The sequence below is a fragment of the Phoca vitulina genome, unplaced genomic scaffold (assembly GCF_004348235.1).
Source record: "Phoca vitulina isolate PV1807 unplaced genomic scaffold, GSC_HSeal_1.0 scaffold87, whole genome shotgun sequence".
In the NCBI taxonomy this organism is placed as follows: Eukaryota; Metazoa; Chordata; class Mammalia; order Carnivora; family Phocidae; genus Phoca; species Phoca vitulina.
The window spans coordinates 1,219,182-1,236,536 of record NW_022589790.1 but is presented as its reverse complement, the minus strand read 5'-3'; the positions used below and the strand labels follow the sequence as shown (position 1 = coordinate 1,236,536).

The window sequence follows — 17,355 nt, the reverse complement described above, 5'->3', positions numbered from 1 at the left end:
TCCTCTTTCATCCATGGATTATTTAGAAGTGTGCTGCTTAGTTTCCAAGTGTTTGGAGATTTCCTGTTTTATTTCTGTTAGTGATTTCTAGTTTGATTCCCGTGTATTTGGAGAACATATTCTGTATGATTTCAGTTCTTTTTCATTTGTTGAGGTTTGTTTTATGGCACCAGATATGGTCTACCTTCGTGTATGATCTGTTGGGGCTTGAGAAGAATGTGTGCTCCGCTGTGTTGAGTGGGACATTGTATAAATGTCAACTCGATCTTGGTATTGATTTTTTTGATCTTGGTATTGATGATTTTCTGTCTAATTTGTCTTATTAATTGTTGAGGAGGGGTGTTGAAGTCTCCCACTAGAATTGTGAAGTTGTCTATCTCTTCTTTCAATTTTTTTTCCAGTTTCTGCGGTGCATATTTTATGGTTCTGTTATTTGATGCATACACATTTAAGCTTAATATGTCTTCCTGGTGGAGGGGCGCCTGGGTGGCTCAGTCGGTTAAGCGGCTGCCTTCGGCTCAGGTCATGATCCCGGGGTCCTGGGATCGAGCCCCACGTCGGGCTCCCTGCTCAGTGGGGAGTCTGCTTCTCCCTCTCCCTCTGCCTGCTTCTCTGCCTACTTGTGCTCTCTCTCTATCTCTCTGTCAAATAAATAAATAAAATCTAAAAAATATATATATATATGTCTTCCTGGTGGGGAAGGGGCTCCTTGGTACTGCTAAGCAGTGGTTAAATTCCTGACTCTCCCTAAGTCCCCTCCAACAACACCCAACAAGGAGGCAAAGGGGTGTTCTATTATCGCTGAGTGCAGGTGGAGGTCTGGGCTCCCCACACAGTCGCCCCGAACACAGCAGGTCCTGGGGTGGTATTGCTTTGTTTTCACCAAGCAGAAATACAAATCCTGGCTCCTCATTTGGCCTTCTCTGACACCACCCGATGATGAGGCCATAGATTGGGATGCCTCATTAGCAAGTATGGAAATCTAGGCTCTTCACACAGACTCTGATGATGGGGGGTCATTTTTCCTGTGGAGTCTGGCTGACACGGAGTGGTTATTGTCTAAAAGTTTCTGTCTTGGTAGGCTGTCTCTCTCCTGGTCCTTTGGCCACAGACAGCTGGCTTTGTTGAGGCTTTTGTCACTCTGTCCTATCTCTCCACCTTATATTTGTTTTCCAGGAGTTTCAGTAGTACTTAGGAAGAATGGGGAAAAGTGTATCTGCTCCAACTTTCTAAAAGCAGAATGTTTTCACTCTTAATATAATGAAATTTATCAGACCTATTTTACGGCTCTTCAGTTTGAGTGATAGAAAGGATATCCCCATTTCAAGGTCATAAAGAAATTTGCCATGAGATCTTCTAGTAATTTTATTGTTTCATTTTTTTAATTCAAATATTTCATCCAGGGCGCCTGGGTGGTTCAGTTGGTTGGGCGGCTGCCTTCGGCTCAGGTCATGATCCTGGAGTCCCTGGATCGAGTCCCGCATCGGGCTCCCTCTCGGCAGGGAGTCTACTTCTCCCTCTGACCCTCCCCCCTCTCATGTGCTCTCTCTCATTCTCTCTCTCTCAAATAAATAAATAAAATCTTTAAAAAAAAAACAAATATTTGTTTGAGACTTAGCATCATGAGCATTGTGAGGTATGAATCCAACTTTATATTTTTCCAAATGGTTACCCAGGTTTTCCAACAGTTGCTACTAATTGATGTATAGATATATCTTTGTTGAGAATTGTAAACTTCAGCATCATAAAGTATTCTTCTTTGGCTCATTTAATACTTTTTATCTAAGTTCTATCTTTTCTATATTCAGAGTACACCTCTGTTTTTTTGTTTTTGTTTTGTTTTTTTTTTTTTTTGCATTTAGCTATTATGCCTTGCCTATTCTTTTGTTTTTGCCTTTCCTGAATCTTTGTTTTGGGTTTGTCTCTACTACGCAACAGACTTCGATTTTACTTCATGATCTAATCTGAAAATCTCTTTTAAAAGACGAGTTTAGCGCATTTATATTTATTGATATGAAATATGTGTCTCCTTAATTCTATTATATAATGTACTTACCGATTACATATAGGTATTTTTGTTATGAAATTATTTTATTATTGTCCTAATTTTGGCAAGGTTTGTATTTTTATTTCACTGATTACAAAATTATGCATAAGGGGCACCTGGCTGGCTCAGTTGGAGGAGCCTATGATCCTTGATCTTGGGGTGGTGAGTTCGAACCCCACGCTGGGTGTAGAGATTACCTAAATTTAAAAAAATAATAAAAATAAACTAAAATTATGCCTAAGATATTATGTGTTAAATCTTTTTTTCCCCAGCTCTGTGTCCCCAGGACCTGAAACTGAGGCAGTCAGTCACATGTCCTTGGAGCCCTGGAATGGAGCTCGTTGGCCAGAGCCGGACTAACAAGCCATGGAAGTGCTCATATGTTAAATCTTTATATGACAACTCTTGCGCCCTCCTTTTTCAGATGTTCATTATCTCCCCACTATGAACAGTGCAGGGGCGGGGCGGGGAGGGGCACAGTGGTAGGTTCTAGCTCCTTCTTTCCCATTCCCTCCCTGTCCTCTACATCCCAATTTAGGACATTCGTTTTATTTTTCTTTACCGTTCTGTGCCTAATGCTTTCTTTATCTTTGTTTACCTTTGACTTAAGTGTGCTTAAAATCCTACCACTTGGTTTGTTCGTTTTAAAAATATCTTTAAGTCTTGGGGCGCCTGGGTGGCTCAGTCGTTAAGTGACTGCCTTCGCCTCAGGTCATGATCCCAGGGTCCTGGGATCGAGCCCCACATCGGGCTTCTGGCTCAACAGGGAGCCTGCTTCTCCCTCTCCCTCTGCCTCTCCCCCTGCTCATGCTCTCTCTCTCTCTCTCTGTATCTCTGTGTCTCAAATGAATAAATAAAATCTTTTAAAAAAATAAATAATAAATAAAAATAAATAAGGTTTAAACACCTTTAACTTGGCAACCCGCCAATTTTTTCTACTTCCTTTTCTTTATTCATTCTACACTTTTTTTATTCTACTTTCCCTTTTCCTCCCATTTCTTGTAAGTTGTCAGGACATACGACTTTAGTATTTGTTTGCGATTATTCCTATCCAGTGCTCACCATCAGAACTGGAGCCAAAGTTTCCTGTCGTCTCATGCTTAGTGAACCTCGTCCTCTAACAGATTCTTAGGCAAGTGCTCAAGGGAACCCTGTGGTTGGTTACTGGATGTTTAACACTTGTCTCTAGCCTCATACAGTTTAACTTGGCTAGAGAAGCCTTGGCTCACATTTTCTCTTACTGGCAATCTTGTGGCTGTTATTCCACTGTCTCCTGACTTCATGCTGACTCTGAGCGATGGAGAAGTGTGATGCCAACTGATTTCCTTTCCCTCAAGTAACATTTTTGCCTGACTGTGCAGGATTCTTTATCTTTAAAAAGTCCAATCATTTTTCTAAGATAGGTATCAGCACTGACGTTCTGTGTCAATTTTCCCTGGAATGCATTGTGCTTTCTCAATGTATAGATTAAAACCTGTGTTTGGGGGGGGGGGGACTTTCTTAAGTAGTTTTTTAAATGTTTGTTCCGATTTCACTCTTTTGGTTTCTTCCTTATAGATTCCAATTATGCATCTATTGGGTCTCCCTTACCTGTCTCCTCTACCTATCACCTTCTATTAAAAGATAATTGGGGCTCCTGGGTGGCTCAGTCGCTAAGTGTCTGCCTTCAGCTCAGGTCATGGTCCCAGGGTCCTGGGATCGAGCCCCGCATCGGGCTCCCTGCTCTGCGGGAAACCTGCTTCTCCCTCTCCCACTCCCCCTGCTTGTGTTCCCTCTCTCGCTGTGTCTCTCTCTGTCAAATAAATAAATAAAATCTTTAAAAAAAAAGATAATTAATTGATTTATTTTATTGTGATAAAATATATATAAAATAATATTTACCATTGTAACCATTTTTTTAATTTTTTAAAAGATTTTGGTTTTTTTGTTTTTTTTTTAAAGATTTTATTTTTTTATTTATTCATTTGAGAGAGCGAGAATGAGAGAGAGAGAGAGCACATGAGAGGGGGGAGGGTCAGAGGGAGAAGCAGACTCCCTGCTGAGCAGGGAGCCCAATGCGGGACTCGATCCCGGGACTCCAGGATCATGACCCGAGCCGAAGGCAGTCGCCTAACCAACTGAGCCACCCAGGCGCCCAAAGATTTTGTTTATTTATTTATTTATCTATTTATTTATTTATGTTAGAGAGAGAGAGAGTGAGAGAGAGCTCAGGGGAGCACAGAGGTCAGGGCAGAGGGAGAAGGAGAGAATCTCAAGCAGACTCTCTGCTGAGCATGGAGCCCCATGCAGGGCTCAATCTCACGACCCTGAGATCAAGACCTGAGTTGAAATCAAGAGTCAGACACTTAATCGACTGAGCCACCCAGGCACCCCCCCATTGTAACCATTTTTTAAGTGCATAGTTCAGTGACATCAAGCACATTTATTTTGTTGTAACCAGCACTACTACCCATCTACAGAACATTTTCATCATTCCAAACTGAAACTCTATCATTAAACACTAACTCCCCACTTCCTCCTGCTCCCGGCCCCTTGGAACCACTGTTCTTCTACCTTCTGTCTCTGTGAAATTGACTACTCTGGGCACCTCATGTAAGCAGAATCATACAGTATTTATCCTTTTGTGTCTGGCTTCTTTGATTGAGCAGAATGCCCTCAAAGTTTATCTACTTTGTAGCAAGTATCAGAATTTCCTTCCTTTTTAAAGCTGGTAATATTCCATTGCATGAAGATACCCATGTTTCGTTGATCCGTTCATCCACTGATGAACACTTGGGTTGCTCCCACATTCTGGCTATTGTGAGTAATGCTGCTATGAACACGGGTGTGTAAATATCTGCTCAAGTTCTTGTTTTCGATTCCTTGTGTATATACTCAGAAGTGAAATAGCCGCATCAAGTGATAATTCTATGTTTCATTTTTGGAAGAACTGTCCTACTGTGTTCCAAGGTGGATGCACCATTTTACATTCCCACCAGCAATGCACAAGGGTTCTGTCCATTCCAACACGTTGTTTTCTGGTCTTTTGATCATAGCCATCCTAATGGATGTGAAGTGGTACCTCACTGTGATTTTTATTTGCATTTGCCTTATGATTACTGATATTAAGCATCTTTTCACGTGCTTCCTGATCATTTATCTATGTTCTTTGGAGAAATGTCTATTCAAATCCTTTGTCTAATTTTGAATTGAGTTGTTTGATTTTTCTATTATTGAGTATTCTATAATCAGATAGGGGATTTGCAAATATTTCCTCCTATTCCATGGACTACCTTTTCATTTTGTTGATAGTATCCTTTGAGGCAGAGAAGTTTTTAATTTTGATGGAATCTAATTTGTCCATTTTTTTTCTTTTGTTCTCTGTTCCTTTGGTGTCATATCCAAAAAATCATTGCTAAATCCAATGTCATGAAAATTTCCCCTGTGATTTCATCTAAGGGTTTTATAGTTTTAGCTCTTACATTTAGGTCTATTATCCACTTTGACTTAATTTTTGCATATGGTGTTAGAGAAGAGTCCATCTTCATTCTTTTGCATGTGAATATCCAGTTTTCCCAGCACCATTTCATAGCACCATTGCAAAGACTGTCCTTTCCCCATTGAATGGCAACACTGTCAAAAATAATTTCTAAGAGTGAAATTATGAATTCATAAAAATACAAAATAAGCACATTTAAAATATTTTATTTAACTCATTGACTAATGATAAAATGAATAAGACATTACAACCAGTTCAAAGAAGAATTCAAAGAATAGAGACCTATATAGAACATAAAATGAATTTACAGAGATATAAAATTGACTTTTTTTGGTGGGGTATGTATTAGTTTCCTATTGCTGCTATGACAAGTTACCACAACTTTACTGGCCTAAAACAACAAATTGATTATCTTACAGTTCTAAAAGTCAGAAGTCTGAAATGTGTTGGCAGAGCTGTGTGTTCCTTTTGGAGCTGCTAGGGGAGAATCCATCTCTTGCCTTTTGCAATTTCTAGAGGCTGCCCTTGTTCTTTTGCTTGTGACTAAGCATCTCTCCAACCTCACTTCCATGGTCATAGCTCCTTTCCTAACTCTGACCTTCCTGGTGGAAGGTCATCAGAGCAGCCAAAGAGACCAAAGAAAGAAAAGCCCCAGAAAGAAAAGAAGAAAGGATGGCAGAATCTGTTCCCATAAAGAGCTCCATAAAGAGCTGTCTTGAGACTTGTTCCTCTGGCCTCAGAAGACAAGCCAGAAACAGGCAATTCCGGGTCCAAGAGACAAGTTACTCATTGGGGAAAAATGTTCTTCCCATTTGGCTGCAAGTGCCCTGGGCTCCATGTAATGGGAAGCTGTGAAAGAAAGACCTTGCTCCAAGAAAGGGACCAGGTGATCCCCCAAGGGTCCCTGCAAATCACAAGGGCCCAGCACAGTGCCCAGACCTCAACACACACTCAGTTAACATAGAGTCAGTCTGTGTCATGGCCCTCCAGGTTTTGGCATATTGTGGGGGGGGGGGGGGGGGGAGGAGAACCCAGGGTGGGGGGGCACCATCGTATACAACAGGATGCAGCATCAAACCGAGTCATAGACATAGTCTGCAAAAGGCCCTCTGGGAAGGGCTCACACTGGTCATCTTTCCTCCTCACCTCTCCTCTTGCCATGGGCTGGGTCTACTCGGCTCTTTTCCCATAGCACCAGCCTCTTATCCTCAAATTCCTATAGGCAACCCCCCAGTGAGACTCCAGGACAACCCTGCTCAGCCAGAAACTCACTAAGGCGAATGTTAAGCAAAGCGCCAGGGACCCCTGGCCTCTGTTCTCCAGGGCCCAGAGCCAAAGCTTTGACCTCTCCTTCCTCAACATGCTGTTAGCAGAGCCCTCACCAGAAAGGTGGGCTGGGGTGAGGTGAGTCCTCCTGCTTTACCAGCCAGACCAAGCCTGCCATCATTCCCTCTGTGCTCGCCCCGTCTGTCTTCCTGGGCACTTCCTTTGGACTCGCCCTGCACAAGCTGGCTGGGATTCTGCAGAGCAAGGCTCCATGATGTCCCTCCTCCTCATTCCCCGCCTGTCCTGTCCCCTATGCATGGCGTCCCCAGAAACTGCCCTTCTCTTCCTGTGCCCATGACCTTCACACTCTCCTTAGGTACTCCTAAGACCCATGGCTTCCCATCCCACCCAAATGCTAGAGACCCCCAGTGCCTATTTCCCGCCCAAGTCCTCCTCCCATCTGTAGTTGGAAACACTCCTAACCGGGGTTGAATTTGGGACAGGAGGAACACATTTTTCACTTTCTTCATCTCCGACTACTTGAATATTTCACAATTCTGTCGCTTGCCAACTATGATGCTTAGTTTTTTGTCTGTGGTTTTTTTTTTTTAAGATTTTATTTATTTATTTGAGATAGAGAGAGAGGATGAGCAGAGGGAGGGGCAGAGGGAGAGGGAGAAGCAGACGCCCTGCTGAGCAAGGAGTCCGATGCAGGGCTCCATCCCAGGACCCTGAGATCATGACCTGAGCTGAAGGCAGACGCCCAACCGACTGAGCCACCCAGGTGCCCCTATGATGGTTAGTTTTATGCGTCAAGTTGGCTAGGCTGCGGTATCCTTTCATCCCACCCCCCACCAGTCTAGATGTTGCTGCGAGGGTATTCCGCAGATGTGATTCATCCCTACAACCAGTCAACTTTAAGTAAGGGAGACTATCCTCCATAATCTGGACGGGCCTTAAGAACACAATTTTCCCTGAGGAAGAAGAAATCCAGCCCGTGGGCTGCAGTGTCAGCTCTTCCCTGATGCTTCCGGCCTGTCCATCCTCACGGTTTCTCCTGCAGATTTCAGACAGGCCTGGGCAGCCTACAGTTATGTAAGCCTTGCAATAAATAAACAAATCTCCTCCTCTCTCTGTTTTCATGTATAGGCTGATTCTGTGTCCCTGGTAGGCCCTGACTGATAAAATACCTAACACCATTCATGAAACTCAGACTCACTATTCTCCTTCCCTCTGCCCCCACCATCATGCCCACCCAGGGGCTCTCCCACCAGGTCCTCATCCTGGGGCACTGCATGGCCTGCCTTGTGTCTGTCCACACCAGAAACCTAAGTGTCTCCCCCCCCCCGCACCCGCTCCCAGTCAGCTGGCCCATCCTGGGGGTCTCTTGAATCTGCACCCGGCCCTCCACCCCGTGCCCCTACCTCTTCTCCTTCTGGCTTCGGCACAACCATCTCACTGGGTTCCCTGTCCCCATGACAGCCTCATCCTTCCCATCCCATTCCGAATCCCCAGCAAACTCAGCTTCACTCAGAGCCTACTCCCAGGCCAAAAAAGTCAATAAGTGCTCAAAAACATTTGCTCAAGGAATAATAGGACGGGCTGATTTACCCACTCCTTCTGTCTTCCCTTTTCTTTTTCCTGGTCGGATTACAAACCAAAGCAAGCGTTTAATTAGTTTGGGGGTTTACCAAAGGGAATTTCCTTGTCTCTGTTCATGACTTAACTGCAGATGATTAGGACAAAGACTATTTTGCCCCTTAAGAAAACGAAATAAATCTGCTTTGACTCCTATGCAGACTTAAATGGAGTTTTTCTTTGTTTCCCAGTGGCACTGGACACTCCATTCTGTTTGGTGATTCTTCAATGTGTCCAAGAAGAACACGTGACTTCAGGCTCGCGTTCCAACGGCCCCCATCACTGGTGCCTCTATGACTGGATCAGATGGAATTCGCTCAGAGCATCTTCCCCTCCCCAAGACAGAGCCCTTGTCCCTGACCTTGAGCCTTTGTCTCCATCCCTGTCATGGGATTCTTCTAAGCATTAACTCATTAGAGAAAGCTCTGGTCCAGCCACAATCCCCCAGAGGGCAGAGCCCGGAGCCTGGCGTCCTCCCTGCTGGGCAGGGCCAATGGGGTCCCTTGCCTGCGGAGCTGGCTGGTCCCGACACGGGACAGCAAACACAACAGCCCCAGCCTGCTGAATCAAGCAGCACGGGCTGAGAAAACACAGCTGAACTTGTACCCGACTTTGAGGTCCTTCTCCACTGGAGAGCCTTCCCTTCCCTCCCCTGGCTCTCAGTTTCCTGGGATCCTGGAATAACGTGTCCTCACTGGAAAATCGGCATCTCTGGGCTAACAGCAAGGCACAGTCGCCTGCAGTTAATTAAATAAAGAGATCAGACAAACAAGGATGGGCAGACCCTGAATTCTAACAGCCTGGTGCCAATCGCCTCGGTGAGGACGATCCCGCGGTCCTCTGGGGAGCGAGCCTCTCTTTCCACCAGGGAGGGCTCCTCGTGCTGCCCTTTGCCCGAAGCTCAGCCCTCGGGGTTGGCCTCAGCCCTGAGTTCTAGGCTCGCTTCAGAGAGAGAGAGAGAGAGAGAGAGAGACGGGCCGTCCCCCAGTACTTTTCCACCCTGGCACTCTGAATTCCTGCTCTTCAATCCGCTTGGAGACAAAATCACACTTTTTATAGGCTCAGAATGTGAAGGTCCTCTCACACAGAGATCAGACGCATAAAGGGGGTAACAAAAGACAGTCTAAAGCTCCAGGAGCCAAAGAGGAGCGAAGGGGGTGGCTGCCGACAGCAAAGCAGGTGAGCCGGCACCGAGCGGAGCCAGCGAGCCACCTGGCTGCCTGTCCCCACGGCCCACTGCCATGGAAACCGCACGCAGCACCGCAGCTCCCAGCACCCTCGAGGAGGCAGGCGACGGCGGGGTTTGGCAAGGCCACTCTGTGGGTAGGAAACAGCTAAGCAAAACCTCAGGAGGCTGGCCTTCCTGTCTCGGGTCTGACACCTGCTCTTCACGGCTGCCTGGGACCGGGGATGGCCTCTCCCTCAAAAGTGGGAAATAATTTCACAAGATTAGGGGATAAGAAACCTTGATTCAAAGGCTCCGGCCACTCGGTGAGCTTGAAGTGCCTCAGTGTATCATTACTGTGCGTTGAAGGGTAATGATGAGGCCAGCTTTTGCAAAGCCAAGTGGGAAAGTGGCCCCTCACTGCTTCCAGTCAGAACACGTAGTAGAGACATGACCCCTCCCAGTGCAGGGATTCTCTCCTGGAACCCCTCCATGTGATGTGACAGACAACTGCTAAATGGCAATATTCCACATTTATTACCATGGCAAACCACAGCAGGTCCGTGCTCAGAATCAAGAAGTACAGCCACTAGTCTCTTCCGCATCCTGCACAGGACACTGGAATTAACATCTCCTTGGACGTGGCTCTCACCGTCTCCTCCCTCCACCGTGAAACCTTCAGTGGCTGCCCGTGGCCTGCAGGAAAAATCCAAAGCTCTTGGTGTAGAGCAGCCCAAGTTCTCCACAATCTGTTCCTGATCTTCCCTCCCACTGCTCAGCAGCTTGGACCTGGCCCCCAGCCACCTGGGGCTCCAACAGCATCCCTTAAAAATTCTGGGTTCCCTTCAACCATTCCTCATCTGGTGCACCACGAAGCAAGTAGAACACACTGTCTACTTAGGAGCAGCTCTCCTTGTGCTAATGGAAACCTGGATAATACCCAGGAACAAATGCAACGCTTTGAAGAAGGTGCAAGCAGGGTTCCTTGGTCCCCGAAGACAAGGAAGGATTAGAAATTCCCTCACAGGGGAGAAAGAGGTGCTCTCAGACACTGCTGGAAGAGAATAAGATGGTTTAACCCCGAAAGGGGACAGCAGGCAAAACCTGCCAAAATTATAGATGCAAGTACCCTTTGAGGCAGCAATCTTGCTTCTGGAAATCGATGCTGCAAACACCCAGCACGCATACAAATGGCAGACGTACAAGATTATTCACTGGGGCATTCATTGTAACGGCAAAAGATTGGAAACATCCCAAAAGGCCCTCAATAAGGGGCTGGTTAACGTCCTATGGCATCCCACCTAGGGGACTCTAAGGACCTGTGAGAGGCAGCAAGGGAGGTCTCTGTGGACCCATACGAAAGGATCTCCAGGATATATTGGTGCGTACATAGCATGGCACCCTTTTTAGGACAGGAGAATTAAAATACATATTCATATACAATTGCATAAGGCAACATTAGAAGTAGAAACAAGAATCTAATAAAAATGGTCACCCAGAGAGGGTGTGAGCAGAGGTGAAACAGTAGATGAGAATAACTTCTCATACCACCTGATTCTTGAGCCCTGTAACTTATCTCCCATTCAAAAATTAAAAAATGGTTGGAAAAGGATTATACCTACACAAACATAAAACACTTTTAAGTTCAGTAACTACCAAAATGCGCAAAGTTGGGGGTCCACTCTGATCCACGGAATCTACGTCATTTGCCTTTTCTTCCCCGTAGAGATCGTCCTTGAGGGAAAGCATTTTGTCCTTTTGATCTTTGTGCCTCTAGGAGCGAGCACATAGTAGGCATTCCGCAAATAGTTATTGACTAGATGGCTCTGTTTTGTGGAAACTGACAGCCACAGGAAAAAAAATGACAAGGCGCCAGTGCACATGATCGGGACTGTTCACTTTATTTAACGAGAATCACCATAGTGATGAGAGACAAGTGAGAGGAGTGGCAGTGTGGTTGCTAACAAGAGCAGCCCCAGGCCGACGGCCCTCTGAGGCAAAGCCTGGACCATATCTGAACGAGGGGCTCATTGCCGGCTGGAACTTTATGCTTTGGGGGGATTTTATTGTAAAGTTTTATTCATTTTAACAGCAAATGCTGAAAATGTTTAAATATGCATTATCCCTTAAAATGCGTAGCTAAAATACAGGAGACTTGGTTTTCTTGCCATTTTTTCTTTGCTGATTGAAAAAAAAAAAACAGGAAATGAAATCTGGTTTATATATAATTTGTCACACATGTAATATATCCAACTTTGTAAGCACTCCAAGTTTTCATTAACTCTGCTGAAATATATTTACATTAAGAAATCTCTCAGCCCTAATGTCGTTAGTTTCAAACTTCCAAACTTAGTTGTTTTGCTAAAAATGCAGATCAGAGCCAGATGGAGGACTGAGCACCCCCATTTGACCTCCCTCCTAACCAAAATCCCATTAAATAACAGAAAATTCTTGCTTAATTAGAAAAGGCAAAAAAGAGAAAGAAAAGGAAAGGAAAAAAAGTCATAATGACATGGGAAAATAAGAAAGATCACCATCATTGGAAAACAACATTTGTCCCCAAGCTAAATCTGAGGGTGTGAATACTTGGTCCAGAGAGGCAAGGCAGTGACCATGCCAGTGACGACTGACCCTCCAGGAAGGACAGGTCACCTCACCCCAATAGTCATCAGAAGCAGGTATGATCAATAGAATAAGCAAGCTAGTAGGGATTTTTAGATATAAGGATGGCAGATGGCCAAGAATCACCAAACATTTGAGAAAACCAGCACCACGATAGAGTAACATCAAACGTAACCTAGAAGAATTACAACCAAAGGAAATCGATAGAGAAAATAAAGACATTCTAGTAACTATAATTTCTATCCCCAGAGAGATAATAGAGTATATTTCTTCCATAAATAATTAATTGCAATTAATCAAAACCGAAGATTAACTTCCAACACTCAATAGATGGGGTGAATGTCAACACCAACGCAGGTAAGGGGAAATTCGTAACATGGAAAATCAAACCAAAGAATTCCCCTGAGGCTTAGTGTGAAACGACAAAGAAATAGAAAAATGTGAGTTAAAAGTCATGAGATGTGGAGAGTAGGCCCAGAAATTCCAATATCTGTATGACAGAAGTTCCAAAGGGACAAAACAGATAAAATGAGAGTGAAGAAGTACCCAAAGAAAGAATGGGATGGTAAGTGGGGATTCAGAGCTGAAGAAAGACACCAGCCTTCAGACCGACAGGGTCCACTGAATACCAGGTGGAGTGACTGAAAAGTGAAATAGAATTTCAGAAATCTAGACACATCGTGGTAAGAGTTTGGAATACCAGGAGCGCCTAGGTGGCTCATTTGGTTAAGCGTCTGCCTTCAGCTCAGGTCATGATCTCAGAGTCCTGGGATCCAGGCCCGGGTAGGGCTCCCTGCTCAGCGGGGAGTCTGCTTCTCCCTCTGCCTCTCCCTTCTGCTCGTGCTCTCTCTCAAATGAATAAATAAAATCTTAAAAAAAAAAAAAAAGAGTTTGGAATACCAAAGATAAGAGGAAAATCCTACTAGCTTCCAAAGAGAGGAAATAGGTTATCACAATAGAATGAAAATCAGCTTGACATTGGACATCTCTGTCATCAACCCTGAATGCTGGAAGATAGTAGAGCAAGTCCTTTAATGCTCTGAAAGGCAAAAACAAAACAAAAAAATGTGTTTAACCTGGAATCCAATACCCAGCCAAACTAGCATTCAAGTGGGGATTAAAATAAAGACATTTTTGAGCATGTATTGGTTCCTACCACCTGTAAACTGCCCCCCAAGAATCCAGTAAATAACAGAGGGGAAAACAAAGTAAAAACTTAGAGTTGATGCATAAGGTTTTTTAAAAAGTTAAATTTCAATCTGGAATTAAAATCTTAAACGTGCTCAATGTGGTAGGGATAATGGGAGCAGCAGGGAGGGAAAGAAGCAAAATCATGCTCAAGGTCCACACGCTACTGTCCTACTGCAAGAACGGATCTTTTTTGCAAATTACCCCATTAGAAGTGCTATACTTCTGAAAATAACTTAATTTGGGATTTTTACTAAACTGCACTGATTCGCTAAATAATTGGACTAGAAAGCCAGTTCTAGTTAATGAAGGTATAAATTTTTGCCTTTGAATTGACTCAAGGGCAGGGGTACGGTGGGACCACATCTAAGAGATTCATTTCAATTATCACATATCATTTTCAGTACCCTCTAAGCTGCAGTATGTCAGGTCATGCTACGTGGAGAGCCCCCTGGGCTAGGAGAGAACACATATGATTAGGAACTGTGCAGAAAAAGCTGAATCCTGATGGGTTCTCTTAAAAAGAGTACTGAGTTGATGCAATATGAAAAATAAGAATTCCTCATATATCAATATATTGAGTTAAACAGCAATCTCTTTCATCCTTTCAAATCCAATAAAGAAATTTCTTTTAGACAAGAGATAACAAGTGTTGGTGAGGATGTAGAGAAAAGAGAACCCTCGTGCACTGTTGGGGAGAATGCAAATTGGTGCAGCCACTGTGGAAAACAGTTTGGAGGCTCCTCAAAAAATTAGAAATAGAAATACCATATGCTGACCTCACTGATAATGAGGAATTCTTAATCTCAGGAAACAAACTGAGGGTTGCTGGGGTGGTGGGGGGTGGGAGGGATGGGGTGGCTGGGTGACAGACATTGGGGAGGGTATGTGCTATGGTGAGCGCTGTGAATTGTGCAAGACTGTTGAATCTCAGATCTGTACCTCTGAAACAAATAATGCAATATATGTTAAGAAAAAAAAAAAGAAGAAGAAGATAGCAGGAGGGGAAGAATGAAGGGGGGGGAATCGGAGGAGGAGACGAACCATGAGAGACTATGGACTCTGAAAAACAAACTGAGCATACTAGAGGGGAGGGGGGTGGGGGGATGGGTTAGGCCGGTGATGGGTATTAAAGAGGGCACATATTGAATGGAGCACTGGGTGTTATACACAAACAATGAATCATGGAACACTACATCAAAAACTAATGATATAATGTATGGTAACTAACATAACAATAAAAAAATTAAAAAAAAAAAAAGAAAGAAATACCATATGCTCCAGCCACTACGCTTCTAGGTGTTTATCTGAAGAAAACAAAAACACTAATTTGAAAAGACATATGCACCCCTGTGTTCATTGCAGCATTATTTACAATAAACAAGATACGGAAACAACCTAAGTGTCCATCAGTGGATGAATGGATAAAGAAGAGGTGGTGTATACACACACAATGGAATATTACTCAGCCATAAAAAAAAATGAATGAAATCCTGCCATTTGTGACAACATGGGTGGACCTTGAGGGCGTTATGCTAAGTGAAACAAGTCAGACAGAGAAAGATAAATACCATATCATCTCACTTATATGTGGAATCTAAAAATGAAAATAATTAAAGCTGAGTTCATAGGTACAGAGAACAGATTGGTGGTGGTCAGAGGCCGGGCAGGTCCGGGGCAGTTGGCCAAATGGTTGAAGGGGGTCCAAAGACACAAACTTGTGGTTACAAAATAAGTAAGTTCTGGGATGTAAGGTGCAGCATGCTGACTCTCGTTAATAATACCATATTGTGTATTTGAAAGTTGCTAAGAGAGTAAATGTTTTTTTCTTTTCTTTTCTTAAAAGTTCTCATCACAAGAGGACAACTGTGTAACTATGTGTGGTGAAGGGTGTTCACTTAGACTCACCGTGGTGATCATTTTGCAGTATATGCAAATGTCAAATGATTATGTTGTAGACTTGGAACTAATAATGTGATGTGTCAATTATACCTCAGTTTTTTTAAAAAGAGGGGAAAAGAAACTTCTTTTAATTATAACAATGGAAAGCAGGAGTAGGAATCGGAATTACTGGCCCTGAGTCTTCAACGCTCCCTGCACCCACATCCTTGCCACAACCGCGTTGCGGGCGGGATGCGCTCCCCACCCCTTGACTCGGCCAATAGGATGTTAGCAGGTAGGATACAAGCAAAAATTTGAAATGTGTTCGTGTGGTCAGGGTGCCCTCTCTCAGGCCCCTGCTCTCAAGGGGACCGCTATCAAGATTCTAAAAAAATGTCAGGCACCTGGGTGACTCCGTCGTTAAGCGGCCGATTCCTGATTTCAGCTCAGGTCTCGATCTCAGGGTTGTGAGTTCAAGCCCCGCGTCGGGCTCCACTCCGCGTGGAGCCTACTTAAAAAAAAAAGATTCTAAAAAATGCTCATGTCTACTGACCCAGTTGATCTCATTTCTGAATATTGATCCTAAGGGAGTGATCCTAAAAAGGGGAGAAGCTTTATGCACAACGGCAACGTGGTTTCTAATAGAAAGAAGCATCGACAGCACACTTACCCTTTTATGGTTTTCACATGCATTTCTCATTCACTGCTCACAACCTCTGTGAGGTTTTGCAGACAAGAATCGAGAGACTGAGTCACCTTCCCAAAGCCCTTCAAACACAGACCTCTGGCTCCAGGGCCCACGATCTTAACCTCCATGCTCTACTACCTAAAATGGCCAAAAGAAGATATGTGATTCATTCACATTCTGGAATGTTATGCAGCCATTTAAAAATAAAGTACACAATCATTTTTTAAATGCTTCAAAAATAGATGATGATATAAAGCTATACAGAAAAAAAAAGTAGAACACAAATTAACCATCTAAAATCTTTCCCTGGAATAAGGCAGAGTAGAAATACATTAATAAGTAAAATCAAAATAAATATGTATACAATCACGCACATGTGCAAATTAAAACTACAAGGTATTACTACACACCCACTAAGACTCTCACATTTAAATGACTTGACAAGGGGCACCTGGGTGGCTCAGTTGGTTAAGCATCTGCCTTCGGCTCAGGTCATGATCCCAGAGTCCCTGGGTCAAGAGCCTCCCCTCCCCCGTCCCCCCTCGTGGGTGGGCTCCTTGCTCAGCGGGGAGTCTGCTTCTTCCTCTCCTTCTGCCTGCCACTCCCCCTGCTTGTGCTCTCTCTCTCTGTCAAATAAATAGATAATACCTTTTAAAAATAAAATAAAATAAAATAATAAGGCTGTGGAACTCATACATTGTTAGTGGGAGTGTAAATTGATGCAAGCCTTGTGGACGATTCTTCGGCAGTTTCTCATAATGTTAAACATTCCTTATGACCCGGCAATTCCTTATGACTCGAGATTGACCCAAGAGAAATGAAAACATGTATCCACACAAATCCTTGGACAAGATCGTTGATTGCAAATTGAAACAACTGGAATGCTCAACAAGGAAAGGGATAAACAAAGCATGATGTATTAGCTCAGTGGAACACCACTCAACAATTTAAAAAGGAATGGTTTGCCAATAGGTGCAAAACCAAGGAAGAACCTCCAAAAAGTGTTTTTCAGCCAAACAAGCCAGATTCAAAAGAGTATGCAGTTCATGATACATTAATATGAAGTTGAAAACCGGAAAGAAAAAAAAAACACACAAAAACCTAATATTCTGGAATAGAAATCAGCATAGTGGTTGCTTGGAGAGGGAGAGCAGATAGAATGGAAAGAGAAATGATAGAATTTTCTGGCAGGGATGACAATGTTCTGTATCTAGACTGTGGTGTGGCTTATACAGATATGTAAATATTTGTCAAAAATCATTGACCCCTGCACTGAAGATCTGTGCATTTCACTGAACTGTACCTCAATTTTTTTAAGCTTTTATTTATTTTATTTATTTGACAGAGAGAGAGACAGCGAGAGAGGGAACACAAGCAGGGGG

At 43.7% G+C, this 17,355-nt stretch overlaps 1 long non-coding RNA gene across 1 annotated transcript in view; it reads right to left on the bottom strand.

Moving 5' to 3' along the window:
- Positions 1-10,166: 10,166 nt before the first annotated feature.
- The window catches only part of LOC116626423, a 23,856-nt gene continuing 16,667 nt past the window's right edge, over positions 10,167-17,355 (bottom strand). The window contains exons 2-3 of the long non-coding RNA XR_004298280.1: positions 15,956-16,111; positions 10,167-10,290 (exon numbers count right to left, since the gene is read on the bottom strand). This is a non-coding gene — a long non-coding RNA (uncharacterized LOC116626423). The remainder of the gene's footprint in view (positions 10,291-15,955; positions 16,112-17,355) is intronic.